Here is a 25439-nt window from a genome sequence, read left to right as displayed (position 1 = left end):
ATCCTGCTGGCTTTGTTACGATGTTAAACCCCCCTTTTACGAAGAGGTCGCTTTCAACACTCCCTTCAGTTACTTCACAACTGATGCCCCTCACCAGTGCAGATGGGATACCCCCCGCAAAGGAATCACCCTGAGTCAAGTCACAGGCCAGGGCAGATGCTTTGGCAATGCAACCCTAGCTAGGCGAAAAGGCAACGTCTGCACCAAAGTTGTCAAGCCCGATGGTAAAGACAATAAGTGGGTAGTCCCATCTGCATCTGGGATGTGGGTTTGCCAGTGATCTGGAATGAGTCCCTGTGTGTTCCTTGCCAAATTCAATGACTCTAATGACTTTTGTGTCAAAGTTCTGATTGTCCCTAGGGTTCTGTACCACTCAGACGAAGAAGTGTACCACCTTTTTGAGGAACCGAGCTGGCTCCACAAAAGAGAAGTAATAACAGGTATAACTATCGCAATGCTGCTTGGCCTAGGAGCAGCAGGAACGGCAACGGGTGTCTTAGCCCTAGTGACCCAACATCAAGGACTATCCCAGCTGCAAATGACCATCGATGAGGACCTGCAAAGGATCGAGAAATCCATTTCCTTTCTAGAGAAGTCAGTCTCCTCACTCTCAGAAGTGGTCTTGCAGGACAGGCGAGGACTGGACCTCCTGTTCATGCAGCAAGGAGACCTGTGTGCCGCCTTGAAAGAGGAGTGCTGTTTCTACGCGGACCACACAGGAGTCGTTAGAGACTCCATGGCAGAACTCCAAAACAGACTGGTTCAGAGACAGACAGGGAAGCCGAACAGGACTGGTTCGAGTCCTGGTTCAATCAATCACCATGGCTAACCACCCTAATTTCTACCCTAATAGGTCCATTGGCAATGCTACTTTTAGCTGTTACCTTTGGACCATGCCTGCTGAACAAGCTAGTCTCATTTGTTCAGACCCACCTAGAATGGGCCAACATCCTGTTCATAGGCCGGCAACAAATGCTGTGAATTCAACCAGGGAACACTGCCAGTCACAAGATTTTCTAAAAAAACTTACTGGCAAAAACTTACTCAGGTTTACCAAACCCCTTTCCCTTGTCAAACTACAACCTTATACCTCGTTTCAGTGCCTATGTATATGACTACCTCATTCATTTGTGAAAAAGGGGGGGGAGATGTGGTAGATAGGGACAGGCGATCGGAAGATCATGTGATGTGACAGAAAGCGGCAGGACTCCTTTTCCCCTAATCCCTTGAGATAAGAGATGACTCTAGGAATGTAACCAGGAATATAGCCTCCCTAACGATAGTAATGCTAGTAACTTTCCACTCCTTACTAACCATAGATGGTACTGCAGACCCCCTCTGACATAGAGAAGCCCCTTAGACTATAAAACCCCACAAGATGAGATATTAAAGGCCTTTGACCGTCTACCATATTGGTGTCTGCGTGCTCTTTGGCCCGAGCGACCCCGGAGAGTTTGGGTTGCTGGGCTGCTCCTGGAAACCAGGTCGCCTTGCCTTATATCAGAAGGCAACATTTACCCATTTCCACAAAACACACCTCAGGTTCACAGATTCAGTCCTTGCTTTTTCTATCACTGCATTCTTGAGCCAGATATTTTCTTCTTCTCTTCAAGCCATCCTTGCTGGGAAAGCAGCCCCTGCATGCCTTGTTCCTGTGCCAGAAGCTCACAGGCACAGTAAAAATAAATTAACCCTTTTGATAATAAGCCCAAGGCTTTGTGTGGGCAGGCAGAGGCAGGCAGGAGGCAGAGCTGTCAGCAAAGGAAGGGCCCAGCCAGCTGAGGCAGCCTGGGGATGCCGACAGCCTGCAGGGACAGAGGCGCAGGGCAGGGACACCGTGGGACAACCTGGGCTGCACCGGGCACAGGGATGGGCAGCAGCTGCAAGACAGCCCTGCCAGAGCCAGCTTGGGCAGCACTTTGGCCATGGCTGCTGGTCCTGGGGCCAGGAGGGGACAAGTGACCCTTGCAGGGCTGGGGCCTCATTGCCTCCTTGTCCCTGCTCAGCAGCCTGGCAGGGGCCTCCCCGTGGTCCTGCCCCTGGCATTGCACATCCCCACTTGCCAGTGCCCATCCCAGGAAGAGCCCTGAGCAAGGAGGGAGGGACAGGATCTGCCTGGCCAGGGGCTGGGGCTCAGGCCTTGGCCCTTGGCATTCCTGAAACACATCCAGGTGTGCTCAGCACCAGAGACACCTTTGCCTTGTTTGTGCCCATCTGGCATCACTCCTTCCAGTGTTCTGCTCTCCCTGGAACCTGGGGACACTTTCTCACTTGTGTCCCTGACAGGGATCTCTTCAAGGTACAAGAGACTTCAATGTTTCAATGTAACTGAGTTCTTGAGGGGTTTGTGACATTACAGAGCAGGCTGTGACATCACAGAGCTGGCTGTGACATCCCAGAGTAGGGTGTGAGGCCATAGAGCAGAGTCTGCCAACATAGAGGGTGGCTCTGTGGCATCAGAGAGTGGGTTGTGACATCACCTGGTGGCTGTGTAACATCATAGAGCCGGCTGTAACATCACAGAACAGATTGTGCCATTACAGGGTGACTTTGTGCCATCAGTCTCCTGTGACGTCACATAACTGCTGTATGACATCACAAGGTGACATAGAGATGGCTGTGTGACATCACAGGGGCAGTATGACATCACAGGGGCAGTGTGACATCTCAGGGGCTGTGTGACATCACAGGGACAGTGTGACATCTCAGGGGCTGTGTGACATCTCAGGAGCTGTGTGACATTGCAGGGGCTGTGTGAGGTCACTGGGGAGGTCACTCTGCCCCGGCCCCCCTCACAGCTCCCCCCAGAGCAGTCCAACCCTGCTCGTGCACAGCGGGGTCCCCTGTCCTCCTGGGTCCCCCTGCCCCCGGCCCCGTGGCCTCCCCCAGAGGATGTTCCACGAGATCGACCCCAGAGCCTGACATGGGGCCGGGGGGCCGGGGCCCTGGGGGTGGCACAGGGGGACAGGGACCCCCCGGCAGCATCCCCGTGTCCCCCAGGGCCAGAGCCTGGGCCAGGGCTCCTTCACCCTGTTACAAACGAGGCCTTGAGAGCGCTGAAAAAATCCCCAGCAAGGGAGCAGCAAAAACCAGATTGAGTATTAAGGGACAGCAGCAGAAAGTTCCTTGGCAAGAGTCACTTTGCTCCTGACTGGTCACTTCAGGCACACAAGGGAAACAAAGCAGAAACAAAACCAAACAGAATCCAGGCAATCAAACCAGAAATTAACCGAGAACTCTCCCTCTGTGTGTGTGTGTGACACAAGGACATTGGAGGCAAGGATAAAAGGAATACGGCCTAAAAGCTTAACAGAACTCAAACTTAAGTCCTGTTAACTTACACCTTAACCTTAACTGATACTTTCTACGTCACAATTTAGCAAAAGAGCAGAGCATAACAGCATTTAACCTAACTCAAACCTATGACTTTGCAGTTTAACAGAGGAATAACACTTAACGATATTGAACTTAGCTTATACCTTTTATTAAAGGTAACAAATTAGAAAAATAACAACTTTAAACTGCATTTATCTTCACTTAGACCTTGTGATTTACCCTTCCCTACAGGCCTGACTGACTCAGCTACCCAAGGCACTCCAACCCCTCAGAGAACAGCATTTCTGCCACATTTCCCCTGCACAGGCACTCCTGTGTGCACATAGACACAAAGAGTCAGTGCAAGGCACCTGTGAGCAATTCCCTTGAGGGCAGGAAATGCTCACTGCTGATGCTTTGGCATCTCCCCAGAAAAGGGCAAAGGGTTGAGCCTGAAGGAGTGGGGGGATCAGCCCAGGCTTTGTGGTTGTTCGGGATCCCCAAGTGCAGCAAACGGGAGAGTTCCAGGCTGGGAGAGGCCCCACTCAGAGGGAGTGCCTGGCCCAGGAGAGCTCCAAGGGCTCCATTTGGAGCGCTGTTTGCAGGGCCCCAAGAGAGGGGCTTCAGTCCCAGCAATGGCTCATCCTGGCCACACTTGGCAGCAACAGCTTTCTTTGACAGGGTGAGAACAGGGATCTTGTGCCACGGGGGGAACAAAAACAGTTCCCAGGGCTGCTGCTAAAGGAACCAGGAGCTGGTTGGGCAGCAGCAGTGCCTGGAGCAGACAGTGTTTGTGATGAGCTGCAGAGGAGCTGAGCCCAGGGGCTGTTGGCCAAGGCCAAGGCCCAAGGAGCATTTCTCAGCTGGCAGGGCGGCCTGAGAAGGGGAGGGGAAGCACAGGGCCCATGGAACCAAGGGACCATTGTGACACTGTGGGGCCCTGTGAGACCAAGGGACCATTGTGACACTGTGGGGCCCTGTGAGACCAAGGGACCATTGTGACACTGTGGGGACTCATGGAACCAAGGGGACTGTACTGATGCTGTGTGGCTGCATGGAATGCAGGGATCATTGTGACACTGAGAGGCCCCATGGAACCAAGGGTCAAATGTGACACTGTGGGGCTGCATGGAACCATGGAGACCATTATGACACTTTGGGGTGTCATGGAACCAAGGGGCCATTGTGACACTGAGGGGCACCATGGAATCACAGAGACCATTTTGACACTCAGGGGACACATGGAAACATGGAGACCATTGTAACACTGAGGGGCCCCATGGAATAAGCAAAGCATTGTGACATTGCGAGGCCTCATAGAACCAGTGAGACCATTGTGACCCTGGGAGGATCATTGTGATATTGTGGGGCCTCGTGAAACCAAGAGGTCTTTGTGACACTGCAGGGCTGCATGGAACCAAAGCTCCAGAGTTGCCTACTATCATTAATGGTCCATTGTGACACTGTGGAACCAAAGAAGATCATTGTGACACTGCAAAACCCAAGGGTCCAAAGGTCCATTGTGACATTGCATACCTCATGGAACAGAGGAGTCCTGTGACATTGTGGGGCCTGGGGAACCATGGAGACCATTGTGACACTGCAAGGGCTCATGGAATCCTTGGGACCATTGTGACACTGTGGGGCCTTATGACACCTTGGGGCCACTGTGACATTGTGGTACCCCATGGAACCTAGGGGCCAGTGTGACACTGCAGGTCTTGTAACCAAGAGGCCAATGTGACACTGCTGGAACCCATGGAGTCAAGTCCCCATTATGACACTGTGGGGCCCCATGGATCCAAGGCACCATTGTGACACTATGGAGCCCCTTAAAACCAAGGGAACACAGAACAGGTTTAGCTGGTTTGGCCTCCCATGGAGTGCCTGACTGGTCCAAGTGACCTTTGCATGTTGAGGGTCATTTCTCATCTGCTGCCAAAACACTGGGGCTCTGCGCTTTCCTTCCCAATGGAAAAGGACTGTCCTTCTGCTCCAGGCACCCATGGCCAGAATTTGGAATTTCACCTCCAAATTTCCTTATATCCAGGCATTCTTCGGATAGCAATATCACCAGGACAAGTCTGGCTGGCAGTACTTTCACAATGGTCACCTCTCATCTGTCCCCAAAACATTGGGGTAGGCTGATGCTCTCCTTCCCATGGGAAAGAACAGTCCTGCTTGTCAAGGTGCCCATGGCCGAGATTGGGTTTCCACCTCCAAAATTCCCTATATCCAAAATCTGCTATTACTGACAAGTCTGGCTGGCCTTGGCCTACTGAGGCTCTCACCTGCCTTCCAAATCTTGGGGTTTTGTGCTTTCCTTCCTATGGAAAAGAACTGTCCTTCTCAGCCAGGTGCCCATGGCCACAATTGGGATTTCACCTCCAACATTTCCTGTTATGACAGACTGGAGGAGATTGTTGGCAATAAACATTTTGTGTGTGGGGGAGGAAGGGGCAGGTCCAGCCATGCCCTGCCCTGTAAGCCCAGCCCTGCCCTGCCCTTTGACCCCAGTCCCCCCAGGGGCCTCCAGTGGGTTTACGGTTTCTATCTGACCCGCAGCACACTGATCCCCCAGCACCACTGTCCCACCCTGGGCACTGGGGTCCTCTTGGCTCTACTCAATGCTGCTGCTGTACTCAGGGCACCCCAAACTCCCGTAGGGACCCGTGTGCACCCACTCCAGGGATTGTGTGCGACTCACACTGCCCCAATCCTCCACGCACCCGGAGCTCCGTTCGGGGTTTGCGTGCCAACTCACCAATTTGTCTGCCACCCTCAGCACGCCCTGAGGGCGCCTACCAATCCTTAAGGGGGAAGGCCGACCCCTTGTGTGCCACTCACATTTCTGTTCCTCTGCACGCCCGGAGGGGGGCCCACCCTATCCCCCTGGGAGGCCTCTCACTCACTTAGGCTTCTCTTGCTTCCCTCTGTTTGTGGCCGTTCCCCTCGCAGGAGTCCAGAACCGCGGTGCTGGGAGGGCCACAGCTGCTTTGGGGCTCCGAGCTGCCGGGCCCCGTTGCACACACACTTCTTTTGCTTGCCTCCTACTCCTGCCACTGGCTTCACTTACCGATGTTCCTCCACACTGTTTGTTCCTAGGCTGCTGCCGACCGCTCCAGATAGGGCCAGATATCCTGGAGGCCCTCAGTCCTCTTCGGGTGTGGCCTATCACAGACCAGTCCCCAAGACTGGTATGAATGGCACGTGATCAGCTCTTTAGTGATTTCAGTTTTACTGGAAACAGCCTAGGTAGGGGACCCATGGGGTGTGCGCACACCACCGCTCCTCCCGAGGCGGCAAGGAGGAGGAGGAGGAGGAGGAGGAGGAGGAGGAGGTCAGCTCCATCGTGCAGCAGAGCTAGGTCTTTTTCCTCACAAGAGTCTCTGAGTAGGTGCCTCTTGGCATCAGATTCATAGTCTTTATACTGCTCTTGGCCCGCTCTGGTTAGGCTGACGAAGGTGAAAAGTTCTGACCAGGGTCTTTGATACTATCTTATGTTCTCTCTGTTTAGAGGTGTTATTTATTGCGATTCTTTATTTGCATGGTTGGTCATTGTTTTAGGGATTTTTGTTATGTAATCCTTTTCTGCTAAGTCCTATGGGAGTTTCATATTTGCTTATTAGGTGACATAATCATCTTCTTTATGATCTAGGATCCTTCGCCATTTTAGATGAGAGTGGGAGCAGCGGGGGTAATACCCCACAGTAAGGAGATTTACATAATTATAAAACCTTTAACAAGCAATTAATAACTAACATTGGAACTTTACATAACTATAAGACATTAAACAAACACTCTAGAACTGTCATTGGAACTTTATATTAACTCCTTGAACAATGTATTCTCTACAACACTGTGGGAAGTTGTGGAACCAAGGGGATCGTTGTGGCACTGTTGGGGCCCATGGAACCAAGGGGCCAGTGTGGAAACAAGAGGCCACTGTGAGCCTGTGGGGTGTAACAACCCAGAACACTGAAATGCTGGAGGTAAGCAAAGGCTCCTTTACTCATGTTTGGTGCAAAGGTGAAACATCAGCCCAATATTCACAAGAGGCCAAAATGACACAAAATTTTACTGCCAAAGTACACAAAATCAAGAAACTTTGGAAGAGGTTTCAATGCAACATCCAATTACACAGAAAACATTTATCATAGCAGCAACTTCATTACCTTAGCTCATTTCACCTAGAAACCTTTAAGCTGTTGAGGTACCCAAAAATGTTCTATATAAAGAGCATTAGAAGGAGAAAAGAGAGAGACAGAAAGACAGAAGCTCTATAGCAAGACACGCATATGACTATCAGTTCCTAGGGTTCCAGTGTGGGTGAGACACAAACCCCAGGAGAACGCAGAGTGCATACCAGGGGCTGACCTTGTGCTTGGTGTTTTTAAGCCCCCAGGCCTTTGTGAGCCTCCCCCCAGGTGGGATTTCTGATTGCTCGGGCAATCGGGGCTGGGTTAGCACTGTCCCCACTGTGTGACTGACTGACAGTTCATCCCATGGTGTCTCAGGACATTGATCTCACCCAGCCTCTGACAGTGACCATGGTGACACCGGGAAACCTCATGCAACCATGGGTCAGTTGTGACCAGGTGGGTCTGTTGAAGATTGCAATGCAAGACGTTTTCTATTACCATCTGTATGGCAGATTATCTTTTGTCCAGTGGGCAGTTTGCCTTATCTCTCTCTTTGAGTAACCACAATCACACCTCGCTGGGAGGGGACATCTGCTGATAACAGACTATTGAACGTCTACGCATGGCATGACTGATAAGAACTATAACATCCCATTGTGAGAAATGAGCCCAGAGGGAGGAGTCAAGCATTGCTACCCAGATATAATCCAGAGGTTTTTGAGACACCAGCACGGCTTTCTCCATGGGATTTCCCAGAGGAACAGCAGCTGTCTCTTTTCCCACTGGGTCTTCGGAGGAAGAATACATCCTTCTCTACACAACCCCCTTGCTCCAACAGAACCATACCTGACACTTCAGGAGGGCTGCAGCCACATTTCCAATTGGATTGCCACCAACACCCCAACCCACAGGGTGTCAGGTTGGGTTCTGACTCTGTCAGTGTTGTTCTAGTGTACCGCACTGTTAATTTTATCCTTTTATTTTTTTCCTTTCCCTATTAAAGAACAGTTATTTCCTGCTCCCATATTTTTGCCTGAGAGCCCCTTAATTTAAAATTTATAGCAATTCAGAGGGGTGGGGAGGGTTTACATTCTCCATTTCAGGGGTGGCTCCTGCCTTCCTTAGCAGACTCCTGTCTTTGCAAACCAAGACTGTATTGATCACACTGTCAGGGTTCTTCTGTGGGTATTGATCACACTGACAGGGTCCCGCTGTGGGTATTGATCACACTGACAGGGTCAATGCTGTGGGTATTGATCACAATGAGAGGGTCAATGCTGGTTCTGCTGTAGGGGACACACTCTTGGGGAGGGCAGTGGTCCCATTGTGGATAAATGTTGGGCAGGATGAAAGTCTGACAAGGAAATTTCACAGATATGCACGTATGGCAGAAGGATTTTTAAATGTAGAATCTGATAAAGGAATAGAAATGAAAGCAAGTTTTGATATAGAAGAAAAGTATTGGTGAGCCAGTCTTACTGGATAACCAAGAAGGAAAGGGTGTGTTAGTTAGAAGAAGTTTTTATGACTTAGAGCAAAGGATAAACCCACCTCAAACAAGAAGATGTTTTTACCAAGCAGGAAGATAGTGCAGGCAAACAAGGCAGCAAAGCTACAAGTAGAAAAAAGGTCTCAGAATTTTCCACTGCAAGAAAACTGAAAAACAACTTCTAGCTTAAATTGTAATGTACTAACTTTTAGTGATTGGAGAACTAAATTTTAGTGATTGAATATGGTAATTGTAGTGGTTATGATAGGCTATGGATAACAGTTAAGGTATAGATTGGTTCTGCTGTATTAAGATGCTCATCAAAGAAGAGTATATAATATAATAAATGTATAAGAAAATATATCATAAATCTCTTTTCTGAAGTTTATAACTAAAAATATAAAATAAAAATATATTAAAATAATAGTGAAAAAATAAAATAACAAATAAATATATAAAATAAAGTTTAGAAATAAATAAAAAATTATTTAAATAAAATAAAATAAAAAATAAATTAAAAATATATAAAAAAAAGTATATAATATATGCAAAACCAAAGGGTCTCCAGGCCTGCCTGCAGCTGGAGCTGACAGCTGTGGGCACAGCTCTGTCAGCCACGGCCCTGGACTGCTGTGACACCTTGGATGGAATAAACTGCACTTACTGTACAATAAACTGCATTTTGTATACAATAAACTGCATTTTGGAGACAATGAAATGCAATTTGTGTACAATAAACTGCATTTTGTATATAATAAACTGCATTTTAACTGCATTTTGTGTACAATAAACTGCATTTTGGAGAGCAGCCTGGAGTTCCACATCCCTCATTTACAGGTGTGGGTGATGAAGATGAAGCTGATGATGATGATGATGGTGTGAGCAGTGTCATGGTGACGGTGTCAGTGGTGTTGGATGAGGAGGATGTTGGTGATTAATGTGACCATAGTGTGGGTGCTGGGATATGTGATGATGATGATGACGATGATGAAGATGATGGAGGCGCTGTGAGCAGTGTCCCAGCCTGCCCTGCCCAGGAAGGCAGAGGGAGCCCTGGGAGCCCCAGAGTGGCTCCGCTCAGGGTGGGGGAGAAACCAGAGACCCTCAGGGCTGGGTGAGGGGGGACAGACACAGGGACAGACAGAGGACAGGGGAAAGACACAGGGACTGACACAGGGACAGACAGGCGGACACGGGACAGACATAGGGACAGACACAGGGACAGACAAACAGACAGTAGACAGACACAGGGACAGACAGAGAGACACACACGGACAGGGGACAGACACAGACACAGACAGACACAGGGACAGACAGAGGGACAGACAGAGGGACAGGAAACAGAGACAGGGACAGACAGAGGGACAGACAGAGGGACAGGGGCATGAGCACACACCCATCCATATGAGAAAAGCACCCATGAACACACAGAGTTGCTTTGCTGAAGGGTTTATTGATTATTGACTATTGATTATTGATTATCAATCATTGATTTTCGATTATCAATTATCAGTTGTTCCAGGGCCATTCCCAGGCTCCCAGGGCAGCTCTCCAGGAATGATCAAATCCTGACGGCCTGACAGGGACAGGAGCTGAGTGTGACCCCAGGGTGACCCCAGGGTGACGCCAGGGTGACCCCAGTGCGTCTCCAGAGCCCCCCAGAGACATCCAAACTCCCCCAGAGCCCCCCAGGACCATCCCAAACTGGGGCAAACTGGGGGGGACTGGGGGGCACTGGGGGGTACTGGCATGCCCCCAGTGCCATCCCCAGCACAGCTCCGGGTACCCACCTCAGCCCTCTGCACTCCGAAGCCTTTGGGTTTCTGCAGAGAGGGGGCAGAGGGCACCGGGGTCACCACGGGGTCACCGCGGGGTCACCAGCCCAGCCGGGCGGGGGGCCCAACTGGCCCCCAATATTCCTTAGTGCCCCCCAGTGCCCCCCAGTCCATCCTAGTTCACCCTCAGTATCCCCCTGTTCCCCCAGTTCCCCCAATTCCATACCAGTCCATCCCAGTTCCCCCCAATTCCCCCCAGTCCATCCCAGTTCCCCCCCAGTATCCCCCTGTTCCCCCAGTTCCCCCCATTCCATCCCAGTCCATCCCAGTTCCCCCAGTCTCACCTTGATGCAGCCCCCAATGCCTCCCACGATCCCGGACTGCAGGGGCAGAGCAAAGGGGATTTGGGATTTGGGGGTTTAGGGATTTGGGGATTTTAGGGGTTTGGGTTTTGGTGATTTGGGGATTTGGGGGATTTGAGGGATTAGGGATTTGGGTTTTGGGGATTTGGGATTTGGAGATTGCGGATTTGGTAATTTGGGAGTTTGGGGTTTGGGATTGGGGGATTGGGGATTTGGATATTTGGGGGAATTGGGTATTTGGGGGCTGTACTGGGATGTCCTGGGCTATACTGGGCTATACTGGTACCCACCTGGCCATCACCAATGCCACCAATTCGCTGTGGGGAGAGCAGGAGATGTCCCCAAGGTCGCTGGGGTGTCCCCCATTGCCCCCATTGCCCCCCATTGTCCCCCATTGCCCCCAGTGCCCCCCAGTGCCCCCAGTGCCCCCCATTGCTCCCCACTGCCCCCCAGTGCCCCCAGTTCCCCCCCAGTCCTTCCCAGTATCTCCCAGTCGATCCCAGTGACCCCAGTCCATCCCAGTCCATCCCAGTGACCCCAGTCCATTCCAGTTCCCCTAGTCCATCCCAGTATCTCCCAGTGCCCCCCAGTCCATCCCAGTCCATCCCAGTGCCCCCAGTGCCCCCAGTCTCACCCCAGCACAGATCACTCCGCTGCCCTCCATGTCGGCCTGGGCAGGGACAGCAAAGGTTGGTCAGGGGATGGGATGGGATGAGGAGCCCCAAAAGGATGAGATGGGATGGGATCCATGAAATGGATGGGATTTTTGGGGAGCCCCAAAAGAATGGGATTTTTGGGGAGCCCCAAAAGAATGGGATGGGATTTTTGGGGAGCCCCAAAAGAATGGGATGGGTTCAATGGGATCAATAGGATGGGATGGGGTGGGATAAATGGGATGGGATGGGGAGTCCCAAAAGGATGGGATGGGATCCATGGGATGGATGGGATGGGATGGGATTTCTGGGGAGACCCCAGCCCTGAGCCCAGCCTGGGGCCCTGCAGCCTCACCTGGCTCTGAGCTGGCAGGCACAGCAGGATGGAGAAGAGCAGGGCCACGCTGAGCACAGCCACCTTCATCTTCCTCTGGCTCTGGGCAGCGCTGCCTGAGGCTGCAGCAGGTGAGGAGCACCTTTATCCCTGCCACAACTCCTCCCTGCACCCTCCCTGCCAGCCCCCAGGCCAAAGCCCAGCTTGGCACAGCCCCCCGCCCTGGCCACAAGCCCAGCCCTGGCACAGAGCCCATCCCACCCCACCTGTGGCACAGATCCACCCACCTCACCCGACATCCCTCCAGCTTCCTGCATAGGGCAGCTGCCCCTGGAAGGGCCCAGGCACCTGGGGGGCCAAGGGGGGCAGGCAGGGAGCCAAAGGCACCTGGGGACCCTGTGGGGACAACCCCCAGTCCAACACAGTCCATCCTCCAACAGCTCCCCAGTCTCGGGGTTTTGCTGCTCAGGGTGACCCCAGATGTGGCACAAAGTCTCTTTTCCCATCCTGGCAGTCAGAGGAGCCAGACCTCCTCATTTCTCATTCCCAAGGTTGTTTATTGTTTTTTATCTATAAAATTCTTTCTCTGGCCTGCCCAGGTCCACTCAGCAAGACACTCCAGGCACTCTACCTCCTTCGGGGTATTTATATATTTTTATTTCTACTTTATATTTATATATTTTAGGGATATGTATATATTATTATTTACACATATTTTATATATTATAATTTTTACATATTTTACATATTTTTATATATCTTATGTTTATATTTTATTCATATTAATTTATTTATATTTATAATGTTTATTTATACTTATAATGTTTTTGTCTATTTATGTATTCTATTTTGTATATATTTATACACTTTTTTATATATTATATTTATCTATTTATTTATAATTATATTATATTTGTTTATCTATTTATTTATGTATTTTAGATTTATATTTTTTTTTCAAAATTCCACATACAATATTTACAATTCCTTCCCAATACCTATGACTTGTGTTAGACAGTGAGCTTCTACCCTAAACTAACCCAAAAGTGCCACCATCACCCAGAGGACAGAGGCCAAGAAGAAGAAGAAAGACAAAGGCTGGACACACCCAGATCCCCCCATCTTGCCCCCTGAACCCCCATTCTAAAAACCCCAAAATTCTCCATTTTCACCCTGTGACAAATTCACTCGCATTCCGCTCAAACTCTCTTGCCTTGTAATTCTTCCCATCAAGGTGGGGATTTGCTCCAAGGGTCACAATCCCAGTCCCAGCTGTCCTGGGCTCTGTGCCCAAGGCTCTGAGCCCCCCCTGGAGCCATCCAAGACAGACACACGGATGTGCTGGGGCCTGAAGCCCAGGGGAGATCCCCTGCCTGCCCCACTGTTCCACCCAGCCCCACTGGGTCCTGCTGGATCCACCAAACCGATCCTGCTGGATCCCCCAAACCGATCCTGCTGGATCCCCCCAGTCGTGCTGGATCCCCCCAGTCGTGCTGGATCCCGCAATCTTTCTGGATCCCCTAATCCTGATGGATCCCCAAATCCAACCCTGCTGGATCCCCCCATCCAATCCTGCTGGGTCCCCCCAGTTGTGCTGGATCCCCCAATCCAATCCTGCTGGATCCCCCAATCCAACCCTGCTGGATCCCCCAACCCTGCTGGATTCCCCAAATCCCACTGGATCCAATCCAACCCTGCTGGATCTCCCAATCCATTCCTGCTCCTGTGAGCCATGGAGAGAGATTTGGGGATCAGAATCTGATTTTATTGTGGGATCCAATAAATACATAATAATATATTGGGGACATACCATTATATATATTTTAATTATTAATATTAAAGTATTATTATTTATTATTTTAAAAATAATATTATAATTATTATAATGTATATTAAATTATATAATAGACATTTTAATAATATATAATGATATATTATTAAATTATATATAATTATATATTATGTATATTAATTTATTAAATTATTATAATCGTTAAATTATTATTAATATCATCTATTGTTAAAATATAAATATTATTAGTATCAAAATGTATTATAATAGATATAATAAATATATATAACATTTATTATATATATAATAAACAATCATTAGATAGTATTATAATAAATATATATTTTTCTATAAAAATATATATTAAATTTAGATAGAATAATCTATATAATATATAGATTTATAACTATAGATTATTATAATAAATATAATAAATACTAATAATACCACTTATATAATAAATATATAATAAGATATCCCATTTCAGGGAGACCGGCAATGTGTGCTGGAATGATTGGGTAAGAGTCACACAGACAAATTTATGCAAATAAATAATAAATATGCTAAATAAAAAAATAAAGAAAGAAAATATAATTAATAGATGCAAATAAATATTAAATATGCAAATAAATACATTTGGCAGAGTTTAATGAGATTTTCCTTTCCTGCTGAACCTGTCTCATTTAATCTCCTTGCAATCCAGGTCTAATTTTCACAGCTCCCTTTGCTTTTGCCATCCTGGTATCAAATCTCTGCTGTTCCCCAGGCCCAGAGTCCATCCCCTGCCGGGTGTCCCCCAACATCCCAACAGCTCCCAGAGCCCCAGGGCTGGCCCTGAGCAGGGCTCCCCTTCCTGCCCGAGGCTCCAGCCCAGCCCTGAGCCCTGGCACGGGGGAAAATGGGATTTTATCATTGGCTTTGGGCAAATATTCACATGGAAATTGTATGTGCTGTGTCAGAAAGTTGTGCTGGGTTAATTTTTTTAGAGTGTGGTAAATCTAATTTTAGGTTATAACATAATGTTAAAATAGAAACTCTGCTATGTGAGATACTTTTTTTTTAAAGAAAGGACTTGCACTGAGATAGCAGCTACAGGACACCTAAATCTTTCAGAGAATTTACTGGTTTCTTATCATAAAAAATGAACTTTTCCCCACCTTGAATGTGCTGTTAAAATTCAGAGGAAGAAGCTGACACTGACCAGACAGAATCCTGTGTTTGAATGGAATTTATGCATCATGTATGAGGGGTATGAATATGCAAAGGGCTATTGTTTTTAAGGGTTAATCCTCTGTTAATGTGGGTCCTTCCTTGTGCTAATTTTGCCCAGAGAAAGGTACCCAGACTGTCCATAACTCTTTGTTTCGATTGTCTCATATTGTCCTAATATAAATTATCCAAATTATTACTACACTAACTGCATTGCTATTTTTTATAAACATTTTATTACCATTAAACTTTTATCATTTCCAACCCAAGTTCTTTGCAGGGTTTTTCCCCAGGTGGCCCCGAGAGCTCAGAGCAGGGACGGTCCCTGGCAAAATGTAGTTTATTGTACCCAAAATGCAGTTTATTGTACCCAAAATGCAGTTTATTGTTCCCAAATTTCAGTTTATTGTACCCAAAATGCAGTTTATTGTACCCAAAATGCAGTTTATTGTACTCAAAAGGCAGTTTATTGTATCCCCCTCTCTGGCAGGGCTCCCAGAGCTGCCAGAGCCTCCATTGCCCACGGACACCCAGGGACATTTCCAGGAGATGTTCCCTGTTCAGGGACACTGCCCACACCGCAGGGACCTGGGGTGGGACAGGGGGGAAACCCTGCAGGGCCTGCCCCGACTGTTTGCCTTGGATTGGGGAGCACCAGCAGTGACCTGGAAGGGTTTAATTTTATCTGTGCCTGCTTTGTGCCTCCTTTGATGGGGAATTCAGCAGCCAGCAGTGACCTGGAAGGTTCTGGAAGGTTTCCCTGTTATCTGTGGGTGCTTTGTGCCTCCTTTGTGCACAATTGAGCAGCCAGCAGTGATCTGGAAGGTTTTCCTGTTGTTTTTTGTTGCTTTGTGCTTCCTTTGTGCACAACTGAGCAGCCAGCAGTGACCTGGAAGGTTTTCCTGTTGTATTTTGGTGCTTTGTGCCTCCTTGGTGCACCATTCAGGAATAGTGTTGGCTCAGGGACATTCCCTGCCCTGCACACCCCAGGGGCCGTTCCAGATGATCCCAGCCTTGGCTCCATGGGCTCTGCACTCACCTGCTCCTGGTTTGGGATCATTGGAACGTGGAAATGTTCCCAGTTTGGTGTCTGGGGCAGGGATGGGCTGGAGAAGTGACCAGGGCGAGGCTGAGGTGCAGCTGATCCGCCCTGGGCTGTGTCCCTGCCTCTCCCTGGCAGCAACCTGGAAAATTCCTGATTTTCCTCTCATCCTTCCCAAGGGATTTCTTCCACACTCAGGTTCCAAATCAATTCCTGGCCTGGCCATTTTCCCCAGGCTGTGACCACAGGGGGAAACAGAGGAGCCTGATCGGCCCATATTTACATCTTGTGAGAGCCTGGATGAGGGATGTGGGACTCCACACAGCTCTTCAAAATGCAGTTTATTGTACCCAAAATCCAGTTTATTGTCTCCAAAATGCAGGAGTTACAAGCCACTAGAGTTTGAGTAGAATGACAGGGAATTTATCACAGGGTGAAAATGTAGAATTTGGGGTTTTAAAATGGGGGTTAAAGAGGCAAGACCCTGGACTGCTGTAACTTTCTGGATGCAACAAACTGCATTTTGTGGAAAATAAAGTGCATTTTTTGAGCAATAATCAGCATTTTGGGTCCCATAATCTGCCTTTTAGGTACAATACACTGCATTTTGATACAATGAACTGCATTTTGGATACAATGAATTGAATTTTAGAAACAATAAACTGCATTTTGTGCTCAATAAACTGCATTTTGGAGACAATAAACTGGATTTTGGCTGGGATCATCTGGAACGGCCCTTGGGGTGTGCAGGGCTGGGAACATCCCTGAGCCAACACTATTCCTGAATGGTGCACCAAGGAGGCACAAAGCACCAAAATACAACAGGAAAACCTTCCAGATCACTGCTGGCTGCTCAATTGTGCACAAAGGAGGCACAAAGCACCCACAGATAACAGGGAAACCTTCCAGAACCTTCCAGGTCACTGCTGGCTGCTGAATTCCCCATCAAAGGAGGCACAAAGCAGGCACAGATAAAATTAAACCCTTCCAGGTCACTGCTGGTGCTCCCCAATCCAAGGCAAACAGTCGGGGCAGGCCCTGCAGGGTTTCCCCCCTGTCCCACCCCAGGTCCCTGCGGTGTGGGCAGTGTCCCTGAACAGGGAACATCTCCTGGAAATGTCCCTGGGTGTCCGTGGGCAATGGAGGCTCTGGCAGCTCTGGGAGCCCTGCCAGAGAGGGGGATACAATAAACTGCCTTTTGAGTACAATAAACTGCATTTTGGGTACAATAAACTGCATTTTGGGTACAATAAACTGAAATTTGGGAACAATAAACTGCATTTTGGGTACAATAAACTGCATTTTGGGTACAATAAACTACATTTTGCCAGGGACCGTCCCTGCTCTGAGCTCTCGGGGCCACCTGGGGAAAAACCCTGCAAAGAACTTGGGTTGGAAATGATAAAAGTTTAATGGTAATAAAATGTTTATAAAAAATAGCAATGCAGTTAGTGTAGTAATAATTTGGATAATTTATATTAGGACAATATGAGACAATCGAAACAAAGAGTTATGGACAGTCTGGGTACCTTTCTCTGGGCAAAATTAGCACAAGGAAGGACCCACATTAACAGAGGATTAACCCTTAAAAACAATAGCCCTTTGCATATTCATACCCCTCATACATGATGCATAAATTCCATTCAAACACAGGATTCTGTCTGGTCAGTGTCAGCTTCTTCCTCTGAATTTTAACAGCACATTCAAGGTGGGGAAAAGTTCATTTTTTATGATAAGAAACCAGTAAATTCTCTGAAAGATTTAGGTGTTCTGTAGCTGCTATCTCAGTGCAAGTCCTTTCTTTAAAAAAAAAGTATCTCACATAGCAGAGTTTCTATTTTAACATTATGTTATAACCTAAAATTAGATTTACCACACTCTAAAAAAATTAACCCAGCACAACTTTCTGACACAGCACATACAATTTCCATGTGAATATTTGCCCAAAGCCAATGATAAAATCCCATTTTCCCCCGTGCCAGGGCTCAGGGCTGGGCTGGAGCCTCGGGCAGGAAGGGGAGCCCTGCTCAGGGCCAGCCCTGGGGCTCTGGGAGCTGTTGGGATGTTGGGGGACACCCGGCAGGGGATGGACTCTGGGCCTGGGGAACAGCAGAGATTTGATACCAGGATGGCAAAAGCAAAGGGAGCTGTGAAAATTAGACCTGGATTGCAAGGAGATTAAATGAGACAGGTTCAGCAGGAAAGGAAAATCTCATTAAACTCTGCCAAATGTATTTATTTGCATATTTAATATTTATTTGCATCTATTAATTATATTTTCTTTCTTTATTTTTTTATTTAGCATATTTATTATTTATTTGCATAAATTTGTCTGTGTGACTCTTACCCAATCATTCCAGCACACATTGCCGGTCTCCCTGAAATGGGATATCTTATTATATATTTATTATATAAGTGGTATTATTAGTATTTATTATATTTATTATAATAATCTATAGTTATAAATCTATATATTATATAGATTATTCTATCTAAATTTAATATATATTTTTATAGAAAAATATATATTTATTATAATACTATCTAATGATTGTTTATTATATATATAATAAATGTTATATATATTTATTATATCTATTATAATACATTTTGATACTAATAATATTTATATTTTAACAATAGATGATATTAATAATAATTTAACGATTATAATAATTTAATAAATTAATATACATAATATATAATTATATATAATTTAATAATATATCATTATATATTATTAAAATGTCTATTATATAATTTAATATACATTATAATAATTATAATATTATTTTTAAAATAATAAATAATAATACTTTAATATTAATAATTAAAAATATATAATGATATGTCCCCAATATATTATTATGTATTTATTGGATCCCACAATAAAATCAGATTCTGATCCCCAAATCTCTCTCCATGGCGCACAGGAGCAGGATTTGATTGGGAGATCCAGCAGGGTTGGATTGGATCCAGTGGGATTTGGGGAATCCAGCAGGGTTGGGGGATCCAGCAGGGTTGGATTGGGGGATCCAGCAGGATTGGATTGGGGGATCCAGCACAACTGGGGGGACCCAGCAGGATTGGATGGGGGGATCCAGCAGGGTTGGATTTGGGGATCCATCAGGATTGGGGGATCCAGCAAGATTGCGGGATCCAGCACGACTGGGGGGATCCAGCACGACTGGGGGGATCCAGCAGGATCGGTTTGGGGGATCCAGCAGGATTGGGGGATCCAGCAGGACCCAGTGGGGCTGGGTGGAACAGTGGGGCAGGCAGGGGATCTCCCCTGGGCTTCAGGCCCCAGCACATCCGTGTGTCTGTCTTGGATGGCTCCAGGGGGGGCTCAGAGCCTTGGGCACAGAGCCCAGGACAGCTGGGACTGGGATTGTGACCCTTGGAGCAAATCCCCACCTTGATGGGAAGAATTACAAGGCAAGAGAGTTTGAGTGGAATGCGAGTGAATTTGTCACAGGGTGAAAATGGAGAATTTTGGGGTTTTTAGAATGGGGGTTCAGGGGGCAAGATGGGGGGATCTGGGTGTGTCCAGCCTTTGTCTTTCTTCTTCTTCTTGGCCTCTGTCCTCTGGGTGATGGTGGCACTTTTGGGTTAGTTTAGGGTAGAAGCTCACTGTCTAACACAAGTCATAGGTATTGGGAAGGACTTGTAAATATTGTACGTGGAATTTTGAAAAAAATATAAATCTAAAATACATAAATAAATAGATAAATAAATATAATATAATTTTAAATAAATAGATAAAAATAATATATAAAAATATGTATAAATATATACAAAATAGAACACATAAATAGACAAAAACATTATAAATATAAATAAACATTATAAATATAAATAAATTAATATGAATAAAATATAAACATAAGATATATAAAAATATGTAAAAATATGTAAAAATTATAATATATAAAAATATGTGTAAATAATAATATATACATATCCCTAAAATATATAAATATAAAGTAGAAATAAAAATATATAAAAAGATAACATCACCCCGAAGGAGGTAGAGTGCCTGGAGTGTCTTGCTGAGTGGACCTGGGCAGGCCAGAGAAAGAATTTTATAGATAAAAAACAATAAACAACCTTGGGAATGAGAAATGAGGAGGTCTGGCTCCTCTGACTGCCAGGATGGGAAAAGAGACTTTGTGCCACATCTGGGGTCACCCTGAGCAGCAAAACCCCGAGACTGGGGAGCTGTTGGAGGATGGACTGTGTTGGACTGGGGGTTGTCCCCACAGGGTCCCCAGGTGCCTTTGGCTCCCTGCCTGCCCCCCTTGGCCCCCCAGGTGCCTGGGCCCTTCCAGGGGCAGCTGCCCCGTGCAGGAAGCTGGAGGGATGCCGGGTGAGGTGGGTGGATCTGTGCCACAGGTGGGGTGGGATGGGCTCTGTGCCAGGGCTGGGTTTGTGGCAAGGGCGGGGGGCTGTGCCAAGCCAGGCTTTGGCCTGGGGGCTGGCAGGGAGGGTGCAGGGAGGAGTTGCGGCAGGGATAAAGGTGCTCCTCACCTGCTGCAGCCTCAGGCAGCGCTGCCCAGAGCCAGAGGAAGATGAAGGTGGCTGTGCTCAGCGTGGCCCTGCTCTTCTCCATCCTGCTGTGCCTGCCAGCTCAGAGCCAGGTGAGGCTGCAGGGCCCCAGGCTGGGCTCAGGGCTGGGGTCTCCCCAGAAATCCCATCCCATCCCATCCATCCCATGGATCCCATCCCATCCTTTTGGGACTCCCCATCCCATCCCATTTATCCCACCCCATCCCATCCTATTGATCCCATTGAACCCATCCCATTCTTTTGGGGCTCCCCAAAAATCCCATCCCATTCTTTTGGGGCTCCCCAAAAATCCCATTCTTTTGGGGCTCCCCAAAAATCCCATCCATTTCATGGATCCCATCCCATCTCATCCTTTTGGGGCTCCTCATCCCATCCCATCCCCTGACCAACCTTTGCTGTCCCTGCCCAGGCCGACATGGAGGGCAGCGGAGTGATCTGTGCTGGGGTGAGACTGGGGGCACTGGGGGCACTGGGATGGACTGGGATGGACTGGGGGGCACTGGGAGATACTGGGATGGACTAGGGGAACTGGAATGGACTGGGGTCACTGGGATGGACTGGGTAAGACTGGGAGATACTGGGAAGGACTGGGGGGGCACTGGGGGCACTGGGGGGCAATGGGGAGCAATGGGGGGCACTGGGGAACACTGGGGGCAATGGGGGACAATGGGGGGCAATGGGGGACACCCCAGTGACCTTGGGGACAACTCCTGCTCTCCCCACAGCAAATTGGTGGCATTGGTGATGGCCAGGTGGGTACCAGTATAGCCCAGTATAGCCCAGGACATCCCAGTACAGCCCCCAAATCCCCAATCCCCCCAAATATCCAAATTCCCAATCCCCCAATCCCAAATCCCCAAACTCCCAATCCCAAATCCCCAAACTCCCAAATTACCAAATCCACAATCTCCAAATCCCAAATCACCAAAACCCAAATCCCTAATCCCCCAAATCCCTAAACTCCCAAATCCCCAAACCCCCAAACCTTAAATCCCCAAATCCCAATCCCCCAATCCCCAAAATCCCCCAATCCCCAAATCCCCAATTCCCAAATCCCAAATCCCTAAACCCCCAAATCCCAAACCCCCTTTGCTCTGCCCCTGCAGTCCGGGATCGTGGGAGGCATTGGGGGCTGCATCAAGGTGAGACTGGGGGAACTGGGATGGACTGGGATGGACTGGGGGAACTGGAATGGACTTGGATGGACTGAGATGGGCTGGGGAGGAACTGGGATGGACTGGAGGATATGGAGGGAACTGCAGAATACTGGGATTAACTGGGCAGAACTGGGGGGAACTGGGAGATACTGGGATGGACTGGGGGGAACTGGGGATACTGGGAGGGAACTGGGATGGACTGGGGGGAATTGGGGGGAACTGGGATGGACTGGGATGGAATGGGGGGCACTGGTGGAACTCTGGGGCACTGGGGGGCACTGGGGGATATTGGGGGCCAGTTGTGCCCCCTGCCCGGCTGGGCTGGTGACCCCGCGGTGACCCCGGTGACCCCGTGGTGACCCCGGTGCCCTCTGCCCCCTCTCTGCAGAAACCCAAAGGCTTCGGAGTGCAGAGGGCTGAGGTGGGTACCCGGAGCTGTGCTGGGGATGGCACTGGGGGCATGCCAGTACCCCCCAGTGCCCCCCAGTCCCCCCCAGTTTGCCCCAGTTTGGGATGGTCCTGGGGGGCTCTGGGGGGGGTTTGGACGTCTCTGGGGGGCTCTGGAGACGCACTGGGGTCACCCTGGCGTCACCCTGGGGTCACCCTGGGGTCACACTCAGCTCCTGTCCCTGTAAGGCCGTCAGGATTTGATCATTCCTGGAGAGCTGCCCTGGGAGCCTGGGAATGGCCCTGGAAAAACTGATAATCGATAATTGATAATCAATGATTGATAATCAATAATCAATAATCAATAGTCAATAATCAATAAACCCTTCAGCAAAGCAACTCTGTGTGTTCATGGGTGCTTTTCTCATATGAATGGGTGTGTGCTCATGCCCCTGTCCTTCTGTCTGTCCCCTGTCTGTGTGTGTCCCTCTGTCTGTCCCTGTGTCTGTCCACTGTCTGTCTGTCTGTCCCTGTGTCTGTCCCCTGTCCGTCTATCTGTCCCTGTGTCTGTCCCATGTCCATGTGTCTGTCCCCTGTCCCTCTGTCTGTCCCTGTGTCTGTCCCTGTGTCTCTTCCCTGTCCCTATGTCTATCCATCTGTCTGTCCCTGTGTCTGTCCCATGTCCCTGTGTCTGTCCCCTGTCCGTCTAACTGTCCCTGTGTCTGTCCCCCCTCACCCAGCCCTGGGGGTCTCTGGTTTCTCCCCCACACTGAGCGGAGCCACTCTGGGGCTCCCAGGGCTCCCTCTGCCTTCCTGGGCAGGGCAGGCTGGGACACTGCTCACAGCGCCTCCATCATCTTCATCATCGTCATCATCATCATCACATATCCCAGCACCCACACTATGGTCCCATTAATCACCAACATCCTCCTCATCCAACACCACTGACACCATCACCATGACACTGCTCACACCATCATCATCATCATCATCATCAGCTTCATCTTCATCACCCACACCTGTAAATGAGGGATGTGGAACTCCAGGCTGCTCTCCAAAATGCAGTTTATTGTACACAAAATGCAGTTAAAATGCAGTTTATTATATACAAAATGCAGTTTATTGTACACAAATTGCATTTCATTGTCTCCAAAATGCAGTTTATTGTATACAAAATGCAGTTTATTGTACAGTAAGTGCAGTTTATTCCATCCAAGGTGTCACAGCAGTCCAGGGCCGTGGCTGACAGAGCTGTGCCCACAGCTGTCAGCTCCAGCTGCAGGCAGGCCTGGAGACCCTTTGGTTTTGCATATATTATATACTTTTTTTATATATTTTTAATTTATTTTTTACTTTATTTTATTTAAATAGATTTTTTATTTATTTTAAAATTTTATTTTATATATTTATTTATTATTTTAATTTTTCACTATTATTTTAATATATTTTTATTTTATATTTTTAGTTATAAACTTCAGAAAAGAGATTTATGATATATTTTCTTATACATTTATTATATTATATACTCTTCTTTGATGAGCATCTTAATACAGCAGAACCAATCTATACCTTAACTGTTATCCATAGCCTATCATAACCACTACAATTACCATATTCAATCACTAAAATTTAGTTCTCCAATCACTAAAAGTTAGTACATTACAATTTAAGCTAGAAGTTGTTTTTCAGTTTTCTTGCAGTGGAAAATTCTGAGACCTTTTTTCTACTTGTAGCTTTGCTGCCTTGTTTGCCTGCGCTATCTTCCTGCTTGGTAAAAACATCTTCTTGTTTGAGGTGGGTTTATCCTTTGCTCTAAGTCATAAAAACTTCTTCTAACTAACACACCCTTTCCTTCTTGGTTATCCAGTAAGACTGGCTCACCAATACTTTTCTTCTATATCAAAACTTGCTTTCATTTCTATTCCTTCATCAGATTCTACATTTAAAAATCCTTCTGCCATACGTGCATATCTGTGAAATTTCCTTGTCAGACTTTCATCCTGCCCAACATTTATCCACAATGGGACCAGTGCCCTCCCCAAGAGTGTGTCCCCTACAGCAGAACCAGCATTGACCCTGCCAGTGTGATCAGTACCCACAGCATTGACCCTATCAGTGTGATCAATACCCACAGCAGGACCCTCTCATTGTGATCAATACCACCAGCATTGACCCTGTCAGTGTGATCAATACACATAGCAGAACCCTGTCACTGTGATCAATACCCACAGCAGGACCCTCTCAGTGTGATCAATACGCACAGCATTGACCCTATCAGTGTCATAAATACTGTCTTGATTTGCAAAGACGGGAGTCTGCTAAGGAAGGCAGGAGCCACCCCTGAAATGGAGAATGTAAACCCTCCCCACCCCTCTGAATTGCTATAAATTTTAAATTAAGGGGCTCTCAGGCAAAAATATGGGAGCAGGAAATAACTGTTCTTTAATAGGGAAAGGAAAAAAATAAAAGGATAAAATTAACAGTGCGGTACACTAGAACAACACTGACAGAGTCAGAACCCAACCTGACACCCTGTGGGTTGGGGTGTTGGTGGCAATCCAATTGGAAATGTGGCTGCAGCCCTCCTGAAGTGTCAGGTATGGTTCTGTTGGAGCAAGGGGGTTGTGTAGAGAAGGATGTATTCTTCCTCCGAAGACCCAGTGGGAAAAGAGACAGCTGCTGTTCCTCTGGGAAATCCCATGGAGAAAGCCGTGCTGGTGTCTCAAAAACCTCTGGATTATATCTGGGTAGCAATGCTTGACTCCTCCCTCTGGGCTCATTTCTCACAATGGGATGTTATAGTTCTTATCAGTCATGCCATGCATAGACGTTCAATAGTCTGTTATCAGCAGATGTCCCCTCCCAGCGAGGTGTGATTGTGGTTACTCAAAGAGAGAGATAAGGCAAACTGCCCACTGGACAAAAGATAATCTGCCATACAGATGGTAATAGAAAACGTCTTGCATTGCAATCTTCAACAGACCCACCTGGTCACAACTGACCCATGGTTGCATGAGGTTTCCCGGTGTCACCATGGTCACTGTCAGAGGCTGGGTGAGATCAATGTCCTGAGACACCATGGGATGAACTGTCAGTCAGTCACACAGTGGGGACAGTGCTAACCCAGCCCCGATTGCCCGAGCAATCAGAAATCCCACCTGGGGGGAGGCTCACAAAGGCCTGGGGGCTTAAAAACACCAAGCACAAGGTCAG

General features: G+C 47.8%; 2 long non-coding RNA genes across 2 annotated transcripts; one reads left to right on the top strand and one right to left on the bottom strand.

Moving 5' to 3' along the window:
• Positions 1-10379: 10379 nt before the first annotated feature.
• LOC132081564 (uncharacterized) lies at positions 10380-12207 on the bottom strand. The gene is made up of 6 exons (XR_009419691.1): positions 12092-12207; positions 11718-11753; positions 11374-11400; positions 11066-11101; positions 10737-10769; positions 10380-10522 (listed from the first exon to the last, which is right to left on the bottom strand). It is a non-coding gene; the product is annotated as an uncharacterized LOC132081564 (long non-coding RNA).
• An 8443-nt stretch (positions 12208-20650) lies between these two features.
• LOC132081616 (uncharacterized) lies at positions 20651-22625 on the top strand. Its single transcript, XR_009419695.1, has 6 exons — positions 20651-20753; positions 21092-21127; positions 21408-21434; positions 21789-21824; positions 22228-22260; positions 22476-22625. It is a non-coding gene; the product is annotated as an uncharacterized LOC132081616 (long non-coding RNA).
• Positions 22626-25439: the final 2814 nt, after the last annotated feature.

Source organism: Ammospiza nelsoni, chromosome 18 (assembly GCF_027579445.1).
Source record: "Ammospiza nelsoni isolate bAmmNel1 chromosome 18, bAmmNel1.pri, whole genome shotgun sequence".
Classification (NCBI taxonomy): domain Eukaryota; kingdom Metazoa; phylum Chordata; class Aves; order Passeriformes; family Passerellidae; genus Ammospiza; species Ammospiza nelsoni.
This window is presented reverse-complemented; position numbering and strand designations above follow the sequence as displayed.